Genomic DNA, 21,629 nt, shown 5'->3' with positions numbered 1-21,629 from the left:
AAATTTTATCTCAGAATTTTTTTTTTACGTATGTGGTGTTTGCCTGCATCTGCATCCATGTACCGTGTGCAGGCTGTGCCCACAGAGGCCAGAAGAAGGGACTGGATCCTCTGGAAATGGAGTTACAAGGCAGGTGTTCGCTGACACACACTGCTGGTGCATAGAAAGACAACCAGTGTGCTAAATCTCAGCACCATCTCATCACCCTCGGAAATCTGGGTTTTTTTTTTAAAGTAATGGCATGCTTTCACAATTAGCTCACTAAATTCCTGAGAATGTAAAATACAGCTCTCAGAATAAGCCAATTCTATCAGTTACAAAAATGCTGTTATAAATTGGGCTGTAGTGGCATGTAAGTGTAACCTCAGGACGTGAGAGGAGGAGGCAGGAGACTCAGGAGTTTGACTCAGCTACGTAGTGAGTTCAAGGCCCATGTGGGTTGCATGAGACCCCATGTCAAAAATTAAAAATCATGACTATAGAATACTATAATACATATGTCCTATACATTTTTATTTCCTTTGGATTTTTCCATTTATATTTCTTAAATCAAAATACTTGTCTATATTAAACATGTTGCCAAGTTACTTTGTGAAATAATCATATGGATTTTATTCTGGCACAAATTATTAAAGCGGTTTCTGTTTTCATTTTGACTTACTGACTTAAAGAAAAAAATCACATTTAAAAGTCACCTTAGATATGAATAAATCATATTTGTTCTTTCAAAAATATTGAAAACAAAAAGTCCAGTCTTTTTTGGACTGTAACAAGAGGAAGGTCATACATTTGCATTTGCCCTGGATTCTGAGGTCCAGGGGATGGCAGGAGTGGGGGTGGGGGACAGGAGCGAAGGAGGCGTTGTAATGAGCATAGTGAAAAATGCCACTGTTTAGACATGTAAACATAGCTTAGTCAGGATCCCCGTTACACCAGAGGCTGCAGCTGATGACCAGAGCCCAGTGACATCACTCATTCAAGATAACCAATGTCTTAGGGTTTCTATTGCTTCTGCAAAACTCCATGACCAAAAGCAAGTTGAGGAAGAAAGGGTTTATGTGGCTTGCACTTCCATTATCAGAGGAACTCTAGCAGGGATGGAGCCTGGAGGGGGAGTGATGCAGAGGCCAGGGAGGGCTGCCACTCACTGGCTTACTTCCCATGGCTTGTTCAGCATGCTTTCTTACAGCACCCAGGCCCACCAGTCCAGGGATGGTACCACCCACAGTGGGCTGGGCTCTCCCACATTGGTCACTAATTAAGACAATGCTTTATAGCTGGGTCTCAGGAAAGTATTTTTCTCAACTGAGGCTCCTTTCTCTATGATGACTTTACTTGTATCAAGTTGACACACAAAACCAGCCAGTACAACCAGACACAGCCCTAGAACCCCATGATGCCCACTGGACTCTCGAATGAGAGACCTCTGTTAGAGACTGGACCTGACTTTCAGGGAAGATGATCACCCAGGTGAACAGCCTTGGGGAGACTGTAGTTAGGAATTTAGAGTGTGAACATTGTGCAGTGCCCCTTGGCAGGATAAAATCTAATTTTTGTTATACCAACTACATGTATCTACCTTCTTGCTTGGACAGGAGCCCTGCACTGGGAGATTGTGCCTTACGGTGCTTGCCTTCCATACAGGAAGCCCAGGGCTCAATCCCCAGCACTGCCTCTCGCCCCCAAAACAGAACAAAACAGCTACCATTGTGTTGTTTTATGTATCAGATTTCATAGAAGAGCACACTTGAGAAAAGCAGTCTTAGGTGATGCAAAGAAACAATGATTGTGGTTTCTCAAAACCAAGACTAGCCTGGGTTCTTGTTTTTTAACTACAACATTTATCCCTAAAACCCTCCCGTATGTTCCTTCTTGCTCTTCTAAACCCATGGCCTCTTTTTTTCACTAATTGTTATGGCATGTAAATATGTATATACATATGTACGTACGTACACACACACACATATATATGTATGTGTGTGTGTGTGTGTGTGTATATATATATATATATATATATATATATATATATATATATATATATATATATATATATGTATATGTATATTCCTCAAACTAACCTGCTCAATTTGTGTGATGTTTCTTCTGTGTTCTAAGGGATGATCATTGGCACTGGACAACCTGTCGGTACGCTCTTTCCTGGGAAAGGCCTCTCCCACTCCCAGCTTTCCTCAGTTGCCTGAAGGTCTTTGTGTAGGATTGAGGCCTCACATGAGCTTTCCCTCACCTACTTTGGCCTATCTATAGGTGCTCAGTTCAGGTTTAGGCAGGGATATCACTGAAACTTTTATGGGTAAAGAGACTGTCCTTACTAGGAGACATAGTCTCATAGACAATTCCCTGGTCTTACTATCTTTCTGCCCTCTCTTCTACAATGGCCCCTGAGTCTTGGATGCAGGAATGTTTTATAGACCTATCTGTTGGGACTGGGTTGCACAACTCTGCATTTTGATTAGCTGTGGGTTTTTTTGTGGTGATGGTCTGCGTCTGTTGCAAAGAGAAATTGCCCTGATGCGATATCAAGACTACATTCATTTGTGGGTAAGTTTATAGATTGTTGTTGGGGAATCTGATGGCTGAGTGAATTAGCAGTTTGTAGGCTCTCCTCCACTAGCCATGACTTCACCAGCACTGAGTGGTTAGCAAGTTGCCAGTATCAGGCATGGTTTCCTTCTTGTTGGTTAGGCCTTGAGTCCAATGAGAGACCTGTTGTTATGGCGTAGGTCCCTGACAGTTGACACTTCCATTCATCGTCTGTGTGTGTTCTCTATAGGCCTCTAAAGCTAATATCTCCAGCACAGAGCTTGCCTAACTAAAGTGCAGGAAGGCCTGAGCACCATCCGCAGCACTGGCCATCCTCCTAAGCACCATCCACAGCACTGGTCATCCTCCTGAGCATCATTCGTAGCACTAGCCATCCTCCTGAGCACCATTCACAGCACTGGCCATCCTCCTGAGCACCATCCACAGCACTGGCCATCCTCCTGAGCACCATCCACAGCACTGGCCATCCTCCAGTATACAGAGTTCAAGCTAGAAGACCTGAGTTGAAATCCCTAGCACCCATATTTAAAGCGCCAGGCATGGGGTCTGGAGAGAGAGATCGGGGATTAAGAACACCAACTGCCCAATCATGAAGACTGGAGTTCAGATACCATACAACAAGCCAGGCATCCTGCACATTCCTGTAACGCCAATGAAGGGGGGTGGGTGTGAGCCACTGGAGTTTCCCCAGAGCTGATTGGCTGCCAGCCTAGTTAGAAAATACAAGTTCCAGCTGGGTGTGGTGGCGAACGCCTTTAATCCCAGCACTTGGGAGACAGAGGCAGGCGGATCATTGTGAGTTAGAGGCCAGCCTAGTCTACAATGCAAGTCTAGGACAGCCAAGGCTACACAGAGAAACTTTGTCTCATAAAACCAAAAAAGAAAAAAGAAAAGAAAAGAAAAGAAAAAGAAAATACAAGTTCCAGTGTCAAGGAGAGACCCTGCTTCAAATGAACAGGGAGAGAGTGATTGAGTAGGACATCGGCACCCTCATCTAGCCTTCACTCCCCCTCACAGGTGCACTCACACCCCCCCACACACCTAGGCAAAACTTCACATATACAAATGTACATAGAACACATGTTAATTAATAAATCTTTAAAGAAAAAAAGCCAGACATGGTCACTCTCACCTGTAAAACCAGTACTAGGGGACAAAGCCAGGCAGATCTTGGAAGCTCAAGGCCAACCAGGCTAACCAAAATGGTGAGCTTCAGGCTCGGTGACAGACTATATCTCAAAAAAGTAAAGTCCAGTGAACACACATACACCACACACAAAGAATGCATTTTTAAATGCTTAAAGGGAATGAAATTTTAGTATTGCCAAGGAGATTTTCCTCATGTTTAAGACGAAGCTAAAGAATGTGAAGGAAGGTTCTTTCAACTTAGTAAGAGCTAGCTCACTCTCACATCGACAGAACGCCTGACTGTTTTTGATTCTGAAACATTTGAAAAATACATGTCCATATGTACAAACACTGTAAATAAATTATGTCCATTCAATTAAATGCTATGATATTTTTATGGATTAATGGCAATGAAGTGGGGTTGGTAGCACACTCACACATAACCCCGACACACTACAGGCAGATGTACCGGGATAGTCACATATCTGAGGACAACCTGGGCCACATAAAACATAGTGAGAGTCTGTCTCAAAAAAGACAAAAGAAAACAAACAAAAAAAACCCCACAACTTATCAGATTGATGTCAACACACATACTCTAAAGTTGCAATTACCAAAAGCACATGGTTCCCTGTCTTCAGTGCAGCCAGTCCTGCCTCCAGAACACTGCCCAGACACTGTTGCTACACTCCTTGAAAATTTTGTAAGATAGCTGCTATTTTATCTTCACTATACAGGTGGGGAAACTGAGGCATTTGTGAACTGAGGCGTTTGGGAAAAGAGCCCTCACAATCTAACCCCATGCCCACCAGATATTGGCAGCCTGTAGTCATTGCCTCTTGTAACAAGGATGCTGGGGCCCAGTGGTGCCTGGCAAGTCACTAAATATGGCCTGCCTGATGACAAGTCACCCAGATATGGCCTGCATGGTCACTGTCCCACTGCCACCCAGGACACTGGCAGACTTGGGCATGGGACTGGAGGTGAAACATTAGCTATACGTGCCTACATCATGACATTTGCTATCTTGGGGCTAACAAGATGGCCAGCGGCTTGAACTCATAGCCTCAAGCTTCTGCAACGAGTGCTTTTCATCCACTCACCATCTCTCCAGCCCAAAGAAGGAGAGAAGCAACTCCCAAAAGCTGCCTGACTTGCACATGCAGGAAACACATATCCATAAAAAAAAATTATGACACATTCACCATTGTCAGTGCCTTAACAGGAAGTTTTTCTTACTCAGGATAACAGTATCTGACTGGAATTTCAGCACATCCCTCTTTTTAAAATCAATAAAATAAAATTATATATACCCTCCTATAATATTACGGTCAAAAAAATTCTTACTTTATTCCAAAGTCTTGTAACCTAACCTTACCTTACCTAACTTTAGCTTGCACAGTTTTATTACAAAAATGGAGATAATGATGAAACTAAAACACACACACACACACACACACACACACACACATAAACCAGGTATAAAGGTTTATACCTATAATTCCAGCCCTTGGGAGGTGGAGGCAGGAGGATCACAAATTCAAGATCAGCCTCAGTTTTAAAGAGAGTTCAAGAAGAGAGCCTGAGCTATCTGATACCCTGACTCAAAAACCAAACAATTACAACAAACCTGGAGCGAAGGTGTTCAGGTCATGTGGCGTGTAAGCTGCTGTGTATACCAAAGATGCCATCCACCAAGACCATGCCTTCTCCCAGAATGCAGACAGCAAGCAAAATTGCTGCAGGTGCAGAGATTCCAACACCATCAGGCTACCCACAAACCCTGCCTGGAGACTTTTGAAGACAGTTCCGCTGTAGCTTATGGCCCCCTGGACTGGATTTGTAGACCAGGCTGGCCTCAAACTCACAGCGATCTATCTGCCTCCCTCTGCCTCCATGAGTGCTAGGACTAAAGGAGTCCATCACCATGCCCAGCTACATTTTCTTACCTACTCATGGATGTGAGAAGGCCCGGCCCACTGTGGGCAGTGCTACCCTGAGGCAGGTGGTGCTGGGTTATTTAAGAAAGCAGGCAGAGCAAGGCAGTAAGCAGCACTGTTCTGTGTGGCTGCTTCAGTCACTGAAAAATAAACCCCTTCCTGCCCAAGTTGATTTTGGTAGGATGCTTATCATAGCAACAGAAAACAAACTAGGATAATGAGCAACACTTTAAACATTGCGGTGGCTTGAAGAAAGCCAACACCTTTGATTTTCGTCAAGCCTGGCTTTTCCTAGGAGTCCCCAAGCTTTTCACTGAGACCTGCCTCCACCCAGTGCGCTCTGAGATCCACTTCCCTTTTTCCTATGCTGCTCCTCCGTCTCGCTTTCCTAAAGGTGCTGTCTGAACATGCCTTACAATCACTGTCTAATAGAAACAATTTGTTTTCAACATAGAGTTTGCAAGGTTTTTTCTTTTCTTTTTTTTTTTTTTTTTTTTTTTTTTTTTTTTTGCCCCAGAACTAACTCTTCTCACCTCTAAAGAACTAAGGCAGCTATTTTTATTCCCTGCTGCTCTTGGCTGATTTTCCTCTGTGCGTCAGAGGCTTTCAGAACGTTTCCAACTCCAGATCCCAAATGCTTAAAAATGATTAAGTACAAAATAAAATGTTCCCCTCAACCAGAGGCGAGCCTTGGGTCATGCAGTGAGATGTTCCCCTCACCCAGAGGCGAGCCCAATATCACCATCTGGTGATGGAGATTGGAAATCCGGGTGAGACCTCTGTGGCCTAGAATCATGCAAGACTTCACTCTGGCCTCTTGATATAACTGGGACCCTTATTTAGCAAATTGGCCCAGTGTAGTCATAGCATTTATTAAAATATGGGAGTGTGGTAGGGGTGTAACCCAGTTGGCAGAATGCCTTCCTAGCGTGCGTGAAGCCAAAAGTTCAGTTCTCAACAACTGCATAAAGCTATGACATAGTAACAAAGGCTCGCAATTCTACCACTTGGGAGGTGGGGACAGGAGGATCCAAAGTCATCCTGGACTACATAGTTACATAGCAAGTTCAAGGCCAACCTGGCCTACATGAGATCCAGTCTCGAAAAATACTGGGGTGTGTGTGTGTGTGTGTGTGTGTGTGTGTGTGTGTAGATAGATAGATAGATAGATAGATAGATAGATAGATAGATAGATAGATAGAAAACATTAGGTAATTACTCCTCACAGCCAAGAGTTAGAGGATCCTGGCTCAGCCGTAGACACAACCTCCCACCAGCAACATGACCCCAATCCACTTTGCCTCCCTCTTCAAAACATTGAAGGAGTTGAACTGATTGTGTACACTTCATGATGCTTGTAATTTTGACATTTTATCTATGCCTAAGAACAAGGAAAAAATGAGAAGAAAAACCTAGAAAGGTGGCTTTTTAGGGAGATAAAATCCAAGACTAATTTCTTAGAGAGATGGCAATACAAAATCTCTTGGGTCAGGCTGCCTGGGCTGGAAGCCCAGCTCTGCCTCATGCTAAACTGTGACCTCAGGTGCCTCCAACAACCTTATCTACATAAACGAGCTTTTTCACATCTGCAGACTGCTTTGTATGGTGTTCAAATCCAAGTATTGATTAAATAAACAGTGTATCTTATTTTGTCATAATGCTTATTCAATAAATCTAGAATTTGATATGATTTCACAACAGAAAAGACTTTGATTCTATGCAACGGTTACATAGCATACACTGTTGTTAAATAACACGCCACTAAAACATCTGGGATCCAGATTTTACACTGTACTGTGAGCTCAGGGGAAATACGGCATCAGAATGCATTCCCACCAAACTGTATGATGCAATCTGTGTGAATCCCTTTCTAATCAGAAATGTCCCAGGCAGGCTGCGAGTCTATCTGAACCCTGAAACATCTGTTAGCCACACCCTAGCAAATACATCTTATTTGTGCTGTTGGGGCTTAAAGGACTGTAACCATAAAACCTGGCCTCCCACTGCACAGCCTTTCCCTTGTACACAAGGACTCAGGACAGGTTTAAAGGCCCATATGTCATGTGCTGGGTCCACTTATCTTTAGCATATGGCTTTAGGGGACAGGAAATTGTTAAACCCAGCAGCTTGCTGCACCAGAAAGATCTTTGAGTACTAAAAAACATCTCAATCCCTGGTGTGGACTTGCTACACCGTACTGGTAAGGGGACAAAATTATTGAGATCTATTTGTTGTTGTTACGTATCCAGAGGCAAAAATACTAAGAATGGCTCTCTTCCTGTTGCTACCGGTAACAGGCTAAACACATAAGGTGCTTCCACCACAAACCCACACTAGCTTACCAACTGACCCTCAAATAGGCTTCTCAACCAGTGGAAGTAAAATTTACTAATCACCATCTAGCTGGCTCTGTCTTTTATCTTTCCTCTTTAGAGGGCATTTCCTGCTGACAGGGAGCTTGGGTAGAAGGGAACGCACCTAAGGTGGACACAGAAAGCCAGGCATGGGGGTCCATGCCTGTGAGCCCAGCACTCAGAGTGGAGGGAGCTGGGATGAAACACAAGTCCCTTCTGTACCTAGCAAGCTCGAGAGGCCAGCCTGAGCTCCTGAGCTAGGGGTGATGGTGCAGGCCTCTAATTCCAGTGTTTGGTAGGTAGAGACTGGGGCAGAAAGATGAGTAATTCAGTCATCTTCACCTACACAGTGAGTTTCAGGGCCATACAAGAGACCCCCATCTCAAATTTTAAAAAAAGAAAAAAGAAAAATTAAGAGCATTTCTTCTCAGTGAGAACACTGAAGCTCGCAGCACAATCTTTATTATTAGTGCTACTAAACACTGTAAGGAAACTGAGAAGTGATTTGGGAAGCGGGGAGGAGGGAGATGCTATCACGATGACAGAATGGTATCGAGTGCAGCATACATTTTTAAGTTGTCAAGACGACAAAACCTTGTGTGTGTTTTGACAAAATAAAATAAAGAATAAAAACCTTTAGAAGTGGGACTGAAATGACAGCTCAGCTGTTAAGAGTACATACAGCCCTTCCACAGGACCTAAGTTCAGTTCATAGGACCCAGTCTGGGTAAGGGCTTTTTCTGGCCTTCTTAGGCACCCACACTCATACACACACACACACACACACACACACACACACACACACACACACACACCATACTCACATAAAACTAAAAGTAAACTAAATCTTTAAAATATGTTGAAATTAAAGGTTGACGAATTTTGTCATTGTAATGTTTTTTTTTTTTTTATCACACAGGGTTACATAAGACCATTTATAATAAATACTAAGACCACACATAAATATATACTAAGGAAAGTTCTGAAGAGCAGGATTACCATTAAGTATATAGTGCTCACCAAATTATCAGTAAATCAATAATCCTAAGTGGGCCTGTAGAGAACTGACCACCAGTGTATAAACAATGTGGCGCCAGAAACAAACGAGCCAGGACACACACCATCACCTCAAAACCTTCACCACTCAGGCTTTTTACTTAGAAAGCTAATTGTACTGGCTCATGAAAATTCAGATACTAACTTACATAACAACATAAAAGGTTCCCACACATCGTTTAAAGCTGTTTACAAATGCAAGCTAAACAGCTGAGTATAAACTCACTTGTGGGTCACAAAGCATTTACGATGGAAAGAAATTCTTGCATAAATAGGCGGTATGGAATAGTTCAAACCAGATTCCTTGCACTCTTTAGGCTTCCTTGACAGCGCCACTAACACAGCTCTCTTAAATTCCTCGGTACCTAGCCAGTCTCCAGAGTCCTTAGGAAAGTCATAAGGAGTTGGGTAAGCTGAAATTGGTGGGCCTGGCTGATGAACAAATCTCCTTCATCGCATGGAAAGACCGAGGAACGGTCAAATGCAGAGAGCTCCCTGCGGTGTGGGAAAAACTGAAAGCTTTGTCACACTGTGGTCCTTAATATTATACCTGTATTTTGAGCTTCCAAAAGGAAGAAGGCAGAGATCTGAGATGGGGGCGGGTAATAGGGGAAATGACAAAATCTTGAGAAGTCCTGGCCTGTACTTGAGAGGTGGAGGCAGACGGATCATCCTCTGCTACATAGCCTTTGAGTGCAGCCTGGGCTACAGAAGACTGTTTCAAACAAACAGTCCCAATGGCTTCGAGAACCTTGCTCCTTGACCCGAGAACTCAGTGCCAAACATCTTGGGCCTGAGCTAAAATAACAATTCCCTAACACAGGCCCTGCTCTTAGTGGCTACCCTTGTCCCTCCTCCAACTCTTTGACTCCAAGGCAGCAGCTGTGTGGCTAAGCGCCCAGGACTGAGCTTCAGCTGGACTCTAAGCCACTGGAATGCAGCACTTCCTGGTTGGTCAGGGATGTTGGTGCCATCCCCATCCCGCTCAGCCCACAGCGCTAACGAGCTCCCGGAGCGTGAGAGGATCTCGTGGGAGCAGACAGATCCACTGCACCCGGGACCGGAGGAGATGGGGAGGGGTGCATCCTTCAGAGGACGTCCGGCATCTCCAGGGACTTGAGGCTAGAGTGAGGCTAGGGCAACTGCAGCTGACCCGGCTCTGCGCTCAGCTGAGGCCACGGTTTGCGCCTCTCTTGCCAGCGCAGACAGAGCAGGAATTAAGACTATGGGTGGGACTCCAAAGTCCCCAAGGGAACTCCAGGACCCCGGCTGCTGAGATCCGCTCCGAGAGGGGCAAGAGAGGCCGGACGAAGCACGAGGACCACGGACGCCCCGCCAGCCCGGGCCGCGCGGCTCCTACCTGCGGGCCTGGGGCGCTGGCACACACGCGGCGGCGGCGGCGGCGGCGGCTTCGGGGTCCCGCGCAGCTGGCGCAGCTGGGGCCGCCGGAGGAGGGCGGGCGCTCGCACTGGCCGCCCGGAACTCACCAGGCCGGCTGCAGGGTGGGGCGGGGCGGCGCCGGCCAGCCGCGGTGACAGAGAGCCGCAGCCGCCGCCGGCCTTCCTTCATGCTTGGGTTCCTACACTTAACTTCTCTCCAAGTTTCCCAACTCAGCCGCAGTTTTCCGCGCTGCGCACGCTAGCGTTGTTCTTAGCAAATTTGCTTGCCTAATCTCGAGTCCAGCCCTTGTCTATAACATCGAGTCGCCCAGACTGACCCGCATGTTACAAGCCAACAGCTAAATCAACTGGGCAAATATTCCTGGCCTGAAATGACATGCTTAAAACTACGGGCTTTGTGGAGATCACCTGTGGGCTTTTTGCAAATCCCTAGGGTGGGTGTTATTGCCTGTTTACAAGTAAGGAAACTGAGGCCGGAAATCATCCAAGTGAGTAATCATCCAAGTCCATCCAACTAAGATTACAGAAGACTAGAATGTCCTCTTCAGTCCCCTCTCTCCTTCTGTGTCCCCACCCCCTCCTCACTCCATCCCACCCACCCTCACTCCCGTGTGTGTGTGTGTGTGTGTGTGTGTGTGTGTGTGTGTGTGTGTGTGTGTGTGTGTGTTGTTTGCTTGGTTGGGTTGGGTTGGGTGTTTCTGTTTGTTTTAGTTATATACCTGACTGGCTATGAAGACCAGGTAGAGTTTAACCTGGATGATCCTCCTGTCTCAGTCACACACCACCCTCACACTCCTACTTCTCCTTCCCATTTGCGTCAACACCGACTTTAATTCAGAAATATTAGAGGGAAAATTTTTTGTTTTGTTTTGTTTTGTTTTTCGAGACAGGGTTTCTCTGTGTAGCTTTGGCTGTCCTGGACTTGCTTTGTAGACCAGGCATGCCTCGAACTCACAGCAAGCTACCTGCCTCTGCCTCCCGAGTGCTGGGATTAAAGGCGTGCGTAATGAGAGGAAAACATGAGAAGTTCCCATGACACCTATAGAACTGTCCAAGTAGCGATTTGACCATTTTAGTCCACTTAAGGTAGTCATCCTCGAGAGAAAACCAGTGGTCGTGTGGCTTGAATAGCAACCCTTTTGGAATATAATTTTGAATACTGGTCAGTTCCAAGGTGGTTGCACAGCCTTTTGAATTGTTTACTATTATGCAGCTAGACAGACACAGTTACATAATGTCTTACTATGCCCATGACACTGCACGAAATGAAAAATATAATATTTCAGTCCAGACAGAGGAGGTGAAATTACAGTGTGGGGCTCAGTTTTCCTGTAACCTGCCACTGCCCAGCCCTCCCCAACTGCATTTTTGCCTTTTGAGCACATCTTTCCTAGCAGTTGGAGGGTAACGCAGCCGTCACTCTTGCCTTGTTGACAGAAATAACTGATGTCTTTTGAATCCTTTAATTCTGACAGATTTTTGCAATTATATGCATGCCCTTCTGGGCAAACAGGGTATTGCCTAAGAGGGGTTTGGCAAAGTTACGACAAGCATGTAACTGAAAGGCTGCATAAGCCTCCTTCCTCCCTGTCTCTGGTTTATTAGTTTCAGATGACTTGATAAGCATATGCCTGTGAGTTACTGCACTCTCACATGCTTGTCTTCAGATAATGTGACATGTTTGGTTGAGAAGCACCAGGCTGTAAAATTACACCCTGAATTTTTTTTAAAGTCGTAATTGACACATTTGGCATCGACAGGTAACAATAGGTCTTTCTGTTAACTATAACTAAAACAGGGACTGTACAATGGCCAGAATTCTGGCCCCCTGAGGTAGAGAAGTAAAAAAAAAAAAAACTTACCAAATGCCACCTCACAAGGAAGTGACGCTGTAGCTAACATAAGTCTTAGACATATTAGAATGTCATGGGTCACTGCGACTTTCCTCAGAGATTTCATGATGGTTATTTCTTTTCAGGGATATGAATTTAAAAAAAAAAAAAAACCGAAAACAAAAAAACTAAGAAAAGCCTGTAGCACCAGCACTCAAGTGGATTTCCTTTGAGTTTGAGCCAGCCTGGTCTACTGAGTGAGAAAAGGGGGGGGGGGCTGGAAACATACCTTTGGGGCATCTGAGGGCATTTCCAAGAAGGTCTCTAAGGAGGGAAGCCATGCTGAGAATGTGGGTGGCAGAATTCCATGCACTGGGGTCCTGGGCTGAAGACGAGATACAAAGTGGCCTGGACACCAGCCCCCAACTCTCTCTGCTTCCGGATTTCAGGGGCACTGTGCTCCTGCCACAACTCTTCCATGCCACGATGACTGTGTGCCCCACACTATGAACTCACCCACTTATCAGCTGCTTCTTGGCCAGTGACAGCAATGAGAACAGTAACTAACATAAATTTATCTCAAACTCGAGGTTTTTTTAAAAAATCACACAAGTTGTTTTCTAAATATTTTTTAATTTTTGTATTTTCTTCTGGGTATAAAAGTAATATATGTTTACTTTATAATGTTTGCATTGGTATTTTGCAAAAATAAAAAGTTAGGGAGTCCCTAGGATAAATTTTAATGAAAAAAATACTTTTTTAATGTACAAAAGACTTATTTTGTTGAGCATATCATTTCAATTCATAGCGTGTTGAAAAAGCTAAAATTGTTTGATAATATAAGTTTGACTCGATGATTTACTTACACTGGATTTAGGGATAACACTGTCTGCACCAAATTGGTACAGGTGGAGAACAGGAAGTGTAAGGTCCATCTCAGGCAATGAGCCCTGTGTTAGAGTTTTGTTGCTGTCAAGAGACACCACGACCACTGCAACTCTTATGAAGAAAAACATTTGCTTGGGGCTTGCTAACATTCCGGAGGCTTAGTCCCTTATCCTCATGGTGGGAAGCAGACTGGGTACTGGAGAGAGCTGAGAGTTCTGCCATCCAAATCCAAAGACTGCAGGAAGAGAGACAGCCACTGGGCCTGGCTTGAGCTTCGGAAACCTCAAAATCCACCTCTTCATAGCCTAAATTTGGCTGTTCTAGAACCCACCCTGTAGACCAGGCTGGTCTTGAACTCAGAGATCTACCTGCCTCTGCCTCCTGAGCACTGCTATTAACAGTATATATCACCATGCCTGGCCCTAAGCTTTTCTCTCATTCCTTTTCACTTTTCCTTGATTCCTTTTCACAAGTTGTAGGCTTAGCTGGGTGGAGTCTTGCTCTAAGGACACCACCCCCTTTATTCCATTTAGCGTCAGGTTTTTGTTTAATCTGTTTATGCTTCCTGGTGACCCCTTTCCTCCTCAAACTGTACATCTTGTACTTTTTCCTTGCTCAGCTTGCTCCTTTTCATTATAGGTCTGCATAAGTGTGGCCACTAATAACCAAGCAACACAGTTAATAATAGGCTGTCTTAAAATCTCCTCTGCCAAAACCGTTAATCCATAACTCTTTAATTTAGCTTCAGGCAGATTTTTCTGGACAAAGGAAGAAAGCCTAGGCCACATATTAATATTCTTCTCTGAAACCTTGTGACTTCAGGCCCCTATAGTTCAGATCACCCTCAGTACCACTGTCTTCCATGTCCCTACTAGTGCGGCCAGTTTGTTGGCATATAAGCAGTCTGCCTCTAAGTTGCTTAGCAATCTACGATGCTATCATCTGCCACCACCAGGTGTGTGCCAGACTATAAAGGGCCCAACCTGCCACCTAGTCTCTCTCTTGAACTCCTTTCTTACCTCCCTTGAACTTTCTCTAAGGGGTACCCCCTTTCTCCTCTCTCTCTCTCTCTCTCTCTCTCTCTCTCTCTCTCTCTCTCTCTGACTCTCTGACTCTCTGTCTCTGTGTCTCTACACCCATGGCCTACTCAGGCCCTAACTCCTCCTCTTCCTTCTCTCCCCACTCTTCTACAATACTATATCACACATGTTGTGTGGCACATATTTAACATAGTCAAGCCCTGATTAAAGAATTCAATTGCTTTCCTAATCCAAAGTCCACATTCCTCCAAACAAGAGTACAGTCAGGTCTATTACAGCAATACCCCACTCCCTGGTACCAACTTCTAACACAGTTAAGGTTTTATTGCTATGAAAAGACACCGTGACCAGAACAATTCTTATAGAGAAAAACATCTAATTGAGGCTGGTTATAGTTCAGTTTAGTCCATTATCTTCACAGTATAGAGCATGGCAGTGTGCAGGCAGACATGGTGCTAGAAAAGTACCAGAGATTTCTACGTCCAGATGTATAGGCAGCGGGAAGAGAGCACCCATGGGCCTGGCACCTCAAAGCCCACCCCAGTGACACACTTTCTCCAACAAAGCTACATCTGTTTCCAATAAGGTCACAAGTTCTAATCCTTTCAAATAATGCCACCCCCTATGAGTCTATGGGGCCATTTTTATTCAAATCACCACGAGGCCATACAAGCCCAGAATGGAGACCAACAGCTGGTCCCAGAGCTCTCATTTGGAACTGGCCTTTCCTCTGAATTATAAACAGAAGAGTTTGATATGCAGACACTCAGACGGTCCAGATTCTGTTAAGAAGTCCATCACTGCCATGGATGTGGCAACACATGCCTTTGATCACAGAACTCAGGAGGCAGAGGCAGGAGTACTTCTTGAGTTCAAGACCAGCTGGTCTACATAGTGAGTTCCAGGACTATAGAGAGAGACTTGTCTCAAAACAAAGAAAAAAGAAGAAGAGGAGGAAGAAGATGAGGAGGAGCAAGATGAGGAGAAGGAGGAGGAGGAGAAGGACAAGGACGAGGAGGAGGACAAGGATGATGATGAGGAGGAGATTCATTTCCAAAGCTACATTCGCGGACAGAAGGAAGACCTGAGGAATGTGGTTTGCTTTTGCAAAGTTTCTGCAAATTCAAAGAGAGAAGGGTAGGGGCAGGGAACTGATTCTTTTTGGAGTCAATTTCTAAATATCACTTCTTAATTGAGGCCTGGCCAAACTGAATAAGAAAAATCAACTAACAGTTCCTCAGAGTCCAAAAATCACCCCACTCATCTTTCCAACAGATCCCAACACCAAGCATGTCATCATCCATCCATGTCAAACAACCAAGGGAAAAGGAGGGGAGGACAGGAGGTCAGAGGGTACCAGACTGGTTTGGCACAGACTTCAAGCCACACAACACAGCCTGAAGCAACACTTTCCCACTGGAAGGTGGTCTGATAGGTCACTGGAGAAAGAGGAGCTGGCAGACATGTGACTTCTCCTTCCTACTGGAAGATCTCCTTCACCTTTAGCCCTGGTCCGTTCCCTAGGAGGGTTTCACTGTCCACACAAGAGCATCATTGCATGCGGTAAACAAATCAGAAGAGCCCTGTCAGGCAGCTTGGCTTACTTCCTTTCCACACGCATTTTATTCATTCTTCTCCGCTCAGACAATCTGCTGGTCCCTTTCTGCTTAAGACAATAGAGATGCTAGCTCTGCCAAGCCTGGATCAGGACAGAAATCCTCAGTATTCCTGGAATGCACCTTCCTCCCCAGTGGCAAGTGACCTTGAAGACCCTCATAGGAGAACCTGAAAAAAACTTATTAAATCAAAAGCCAGTAAAAACTATTAAATAAAAAATTTATATAATTCATCATTAACATGTTTCTACAGACACCTTTGAATAATTTTTATCTCACAATTTATAAATTAACTTTTCTAATTATCAGTAAACTTCATTTGAATCTAATTTTAATGCTTAAAGACTATAACTACCTACTTAAGGTTTTGGAAAGATTTTAGAATTTTTTTGCAGCTTATAAATGACACAGGGACAAACACTGGATTTATCGCCTGGATCAAGATCTTTTAAATTTTGGGGTAGATTGCTAAAAAGAAAAAAGATCAACATAGATAAAGATTTCAAACACTCTGTAATAGTACAAAAATGCTCTCCAAATCCTGCTGGTGCATGACTGTGATCCTAATGCTTGTGAGTGGAGGCAGGAGGGTCAGGAGTTCAAGGTCATCCTCAGCTATATACTCAGTTACACCAGCCTGGGCTACATGAGACCCTTTCTCAAAAATAACAATATATCAAGCAAATGAGATGGCTCAGTGGGTGGAGGCATCTGCGACCAAACCAGATGAACTGAGTTCAACCCCAGGAAAGTTGTCCTCTGACCTCCATGTGTGAAAGTACCTCCATACCTGAAGCATGGTACATGTTCCTCCTCCTCAAATAAAAAATGTCAGAAAACTTTTAAGCAAAATACATACATCATACATACATACATACATACATTGAGCATCGTGGTGCACAGCTATAATTTCATCACAAGAGAAGCAGAGGCAGGAGGATTGCTCTAGACTTGAGACCACTGTGTTCTATAGAGTGAGCTCCAGGCCACCCAGAGGCACAGGATAGGATCCAGTCTCAAAGCAAACAAGGGAAAGAGAGAGTGGGGGAAGGGATAGAGGGAGGGAGGGGGAAGAGGAAGAGGAGGAGCCAGGCAAGGAACACTGACACATCATTCTGAATAAATAATAAGATGGTCAATAAATATGCAAAACAATGATTAGCGCTTCTGCTTATCAATGGAAGGCAGACAAAACCAAGATGTGATGTTTTCCAGCTAAAGTCCTGGGGAACTTTTTGTTTTGTTTCCCAAACTGGCCTTGAACTCACTATGTAGCCAATACCAGGATGCTGGGCTTCCCAATTTTATTTTGGCTTCTTGGAACCTCTCTGGTGTTGCCATTCACCTGCCTTACCCTGATTCTTGGCCCCTCCCCTTGTATCTTTTCCTTTCAGTCATGGGAGGAATCCACTGCCGTCTGCTTCTGTTGTTCGTCTCTCATACTCTCTCTGGCATAATCTTCATAATTCTTAAGTCATCCACTCCACCAAATAACAACCATTCCTTGCCCTTCCTTTCTTCCTCCCTCCCTCCCTCCCTTCCTTCCCTCCTTCCTCCTTCCCTCCCTGCCTCCCTTCCCCTCCTGTCTTAGTTACTGTTTTGTTGCTATAAGGAGACACCATAACCAAGTAACGTACAGAAGGAAACATTTAAGTGGGGGCTTGCTTACAGTTTCAGAGGCTTAGTCTATGATCGTCAAAGCAGGCAGGCATGGCCCTGAAGCCGTATCTGAGAGCATCCCTCTGATCCATAAGTAGCAAGCAGAAAAGGAGAAAGTGGGCCTGATATGGGCCTTTGAAACCTTAAAGCCCACCCCCAGGGATACACCTACTCTAGACAGTGACCACACCCACTGCAACAAGCCCCCACCTCCTGCTCTTCCCAAACCGGTCCAATAACAGGAACCACAAATTCTAGGGGACAGGGGTAATTCTCAAGCATATTACTACACCTACTTTCACCCTTCACTCACTCACAACCACTTAATCATTAATAGCAATTAGGGGCTGGTGGTGTGGTGCAGTGGTATGCGTCAAGCTCCAGCACTGCATAAGCCAGACGTGGTGGTGCACCCCTAAAGCCCAGCACCCTGGAAGCAGAAGCAGGAGAAATGAAAGTTCAGGGTTATCTTTGGCTTCATAGCAAGTTTGAGGCTAGCCTGTGTTACATGAGGCCCTGTATCCAAAATCAGTGTTGATTAGGTACTACGTAAATGTTTGTCTGGAGACACTGGGTGTAGAGCAAGATATTTTCTCCTCAGCCGTCTGCTCACATGAGTCACTTCAGCCACAAAGACATACAGACAAGCAAGAATCATATGCTTAGAATCAGAAAAGAAACAGCCATGAAAAAGACCAAAGCCTCCAGAGAGAACGAGAAATGGAATGAATATTGCCAGAGGATAAGGAGGCTTCCTCATTTTAGCTTCCTGCAGAACCTTTGTTTCTTAATTTCTTGTAGTGACAGGCAGCTTGTGGGCTGCCAATCATGTGACAGCCTGTTTCTGAAAGTCCCAAGTGCCACACAGAGAGAGGGCAGTCTTTTAGTCCCCCACAGCCAACCCCTATGGAGGGTTTATAACCAACAGAACCAAAGAGATCCAACTTCCCCTATATAAAGTTCAAACATCTCAAGCTGGACATGGTGACACAGCTTTGTAACCCAGCACTCAGGAGGTCGAGGCAGGGGAATTGGTGTTTGTGATCCCTCTGGCTTCACGTAACCCAGCACTCGGGAGGTAGAGGCAGGGGGATAGGAGTTTGTGATCCCTCTGGCTTCATAGGGAATTGCACTCAGCCTGGACTCCTGGAAATCCTATCTCAAAAACATAAATAATAAACTAGACTGGATTGAACTTACTTATAATTCACCCTTTGTTTGTTGGTTGGTTGGTTGGTTTATTAACAAAAAGTGAGGTTTGTATTTCAAGAGGGTTTGGTAATAGGCAAAGGCAGGCAGATCGCTGTGAGTTCAAGGCCAGCCTGGTCTACAAAGTGAGTCCAGGATGGCAAAGGCTACACAGAGAAACCCTGTCTCGAAAAACCAAAAAATAAAATAAAATAAAATAAACTAGCCTCCAAGTTGGCATACTTTTTGACTTGTGTTTTTAAGGATTTGTACATTTCTATAAAACTAACATAACTATTAAATAAGCAAATATGCATGAAGGCATTTAAAAATGAATAAGCTCTTTAGAGCAATATAGTTGCATGTCAATGTCTTACCACAATAGTGCTCAAACTACCGTTAAAAAACAAAAACCAACTGTGATCAGCTCCTAGAAAAATTCCATAAAGTGAGCAGGAAAAATCAACAACAACAACAACAAAGAGCTGGAAAAGTGGTATCCCTAGGAATCCTAAACAAACAAATAAACAAAACAAAAACAAAAAACCCAAACAACAGCAACAAAACATAGGCAAGGTATGAGATGTAGTGTCTGTGACTACAGCACTTGGAAGGCTCAGGCAGGAGGATTGCTACAGGTTTGAGGACAGCCTGGGCTGGGCTGTACACTGAGTTCCAGAGCAACCTGAACCACCGTGTGAGAGTTTGTCTAACAATATCAGTAATAGGAGGCAGAGAGATGGCTCGGGGGTTAAGAGCGTGTACTACTCTTGGAGAATACCTGTTTGATTCCCAGCATCCAAGTTAGAAAAGGAGCAAGACCTTTAGCTCTCTCAGGAAGAAGTGTCCATGCAGAAGGACCAACAGGTGCAAGAGCCAGGCCTCAAGGATGTACGTGTCCCATTCAGAGCCAAAGGAAGAGACAAAGCTTTGTATAGGAAGGCTATCAATGAAGACAGTGGCTGGGGATGGAGTCAGGGGCTAGAGCGAGGGTCGGGCACGTTCCTAGAGGTAAGAAATGTCAAGTGTAGACCGACATAGAAAGCTCTCCACAAAACAGCAGTATGATTGCCCTTTTGTTTTAGAAGGGCCATAGAGCTAGGCATGATGGGTAGCTCACCCCTACCATGCCAGCAACCTAGAAACCTGAGGCAGGAAGTGTGCCACAATTTCAAAGCCATCCTGGGTTCTATTATGGGTCCCTGGCCAGCCTGAGCTACAACATGTGACTATCTCCATAGATAGATAGATAGATAGATAGATAGATAGATAGATAGATAGATTTTTTAAAAGACATCTATGCAGAAAACTTGTGAGGGTTCAAAGTGAAAGCCTGAAATCAGAAGAAGCAGTGGGGTCCAAGCGAGGATGGACTCCAGCTGCTGCGGTATTAGGCATGTTCAAGTTCAGCACGTGATTTAGATAAGGCTAGCCACAGGGTGCCAGGTGAGCCTCATTCACCAGGGGTGTTAGTTAGCCCTTGACCAAACTGATGGGGAGACGGATTAGGAAAGACATCAGTGGGCCATATTAGTTACATTCCTGGTTTTGTTTCTTGCTTGTTTCCCTTTGAGACAGTTTCTCATGTTCCCCAGGTTGACTCTAAATTAACTGTGTAGCTCGGTCCTTCTGCCTACGTCTGCCAAGTGTGGGATCACAGGCCTGTGCCATCACGCATGTATTTCTGTGCTGCTGGGGACTTACTGAAGGGCTTCATGCAAACTGGACACAGACTATACCAGGCAAGCTAGTTCTCAGCCCCTGCATTTTTATACTTTAGCTAAACAGTATTCCATTTGCCTTTGGAGTGTAAGTCTGAGGTCCTGTGGTTCTGCCACCATTACACCAACACATGTGTCAATTGCATTGTTACGTCAAGGTTAGAAGACAATTTTTCTTTTAATAGTTGTATTTATTTATTGTGTGTAGAGTGCGGGTGTGCCACAGTTTGGATGTGTGAAGGTCAGAAGACATCTCTCTAGAGTTACCTCTTGCTATCTCAGATCTAGGGCTGGAATTTGGGCCCTCAAGCCTACACACCACACCCTCTGCTAAGCACCTGGTAGGTCCTGTCCTGGCTTCAATAAGAGGCTCATGGGGAGTGGCACCACTATAAGGAAGTGTGACCTTGTTGGAATAGGTGTGGTCTTGGAGTAGGTGTGGCCTTGTGGCAGTAGGTGTGGTCTTGGAGTGGGTGTGGTCTTGGAGTAGGTGTGGCCTTGTGGCAGTAGGTGTGGTCTTGGAGTAGGTGTGGTCTTGGAGTAGGTGTGGCCTTGTGGCAGTAGGTGTGGCCTTGTGGCAGTAGGTGTGGTCTTGTTGGTTTCAGGTGCTCAAGCCAGGCCCAATGTCTCACTCTCTTCCTGCTGCCTGACGATCCAGATGTAGAACTCTCAGCTCCTTCTCTAGCTCCATGTCTGCCTGCTTGTAAGGTAGTCGGAGCAGCTTTCTTCACAAGCCAGCTGAAATGGTAGCGCCTCTCTGTCACTTCTCTGCTGATGAGCTCATGGTACCCCTGAGAATCAGACCTTCCTGGTAAGCACAAAATGGAAGAGAAGAGAAGAGGAGAGAGACAGACAGACAGACAGACAGACAGAGAGACAGAGAGATAGAGAGACAGAGACAGAGACACAGAGATAGAGAGAGACAGAGACACACACACACAGAGAGAGAGAGAGAGAGAGAGAGAGAGAGAGAGAGAGAGATTAACTTACATTTTAAAACTGAACTATAGACTCAAACAACAGAAACAGTAGGACCACTAGAATTTAGGAGCCTGAGATGATTCAGTGATAAGGGCACTTGGAGCCAAGTCCAATGACTTGAGTCCAATGCCCGGGTCCCAAATGGTGGAAGGAGAGAACCAAGTCCTGTGAGTTGAACACACAACACACACACACACACACACACCACCACCACCACTACCACCACCACCATCATCACCACAACCACCACCAATATAGATTTAC

The sequence above is a fragment of the Acomys russatus genome, chromosome 15 (assembly GCF_903995435.1).
Source record: "Acomys russatus chromosome 15, mAcoRus1.1, whole genome shotgun sequence".
NCBI lineage: Eukaryota > Metazoa > Chordata > Mammalia > Rodentia > Muridae > Acomys > Acomys russatus.
This window is presented reverse-complemented; position numbering follows the sequence as displayed.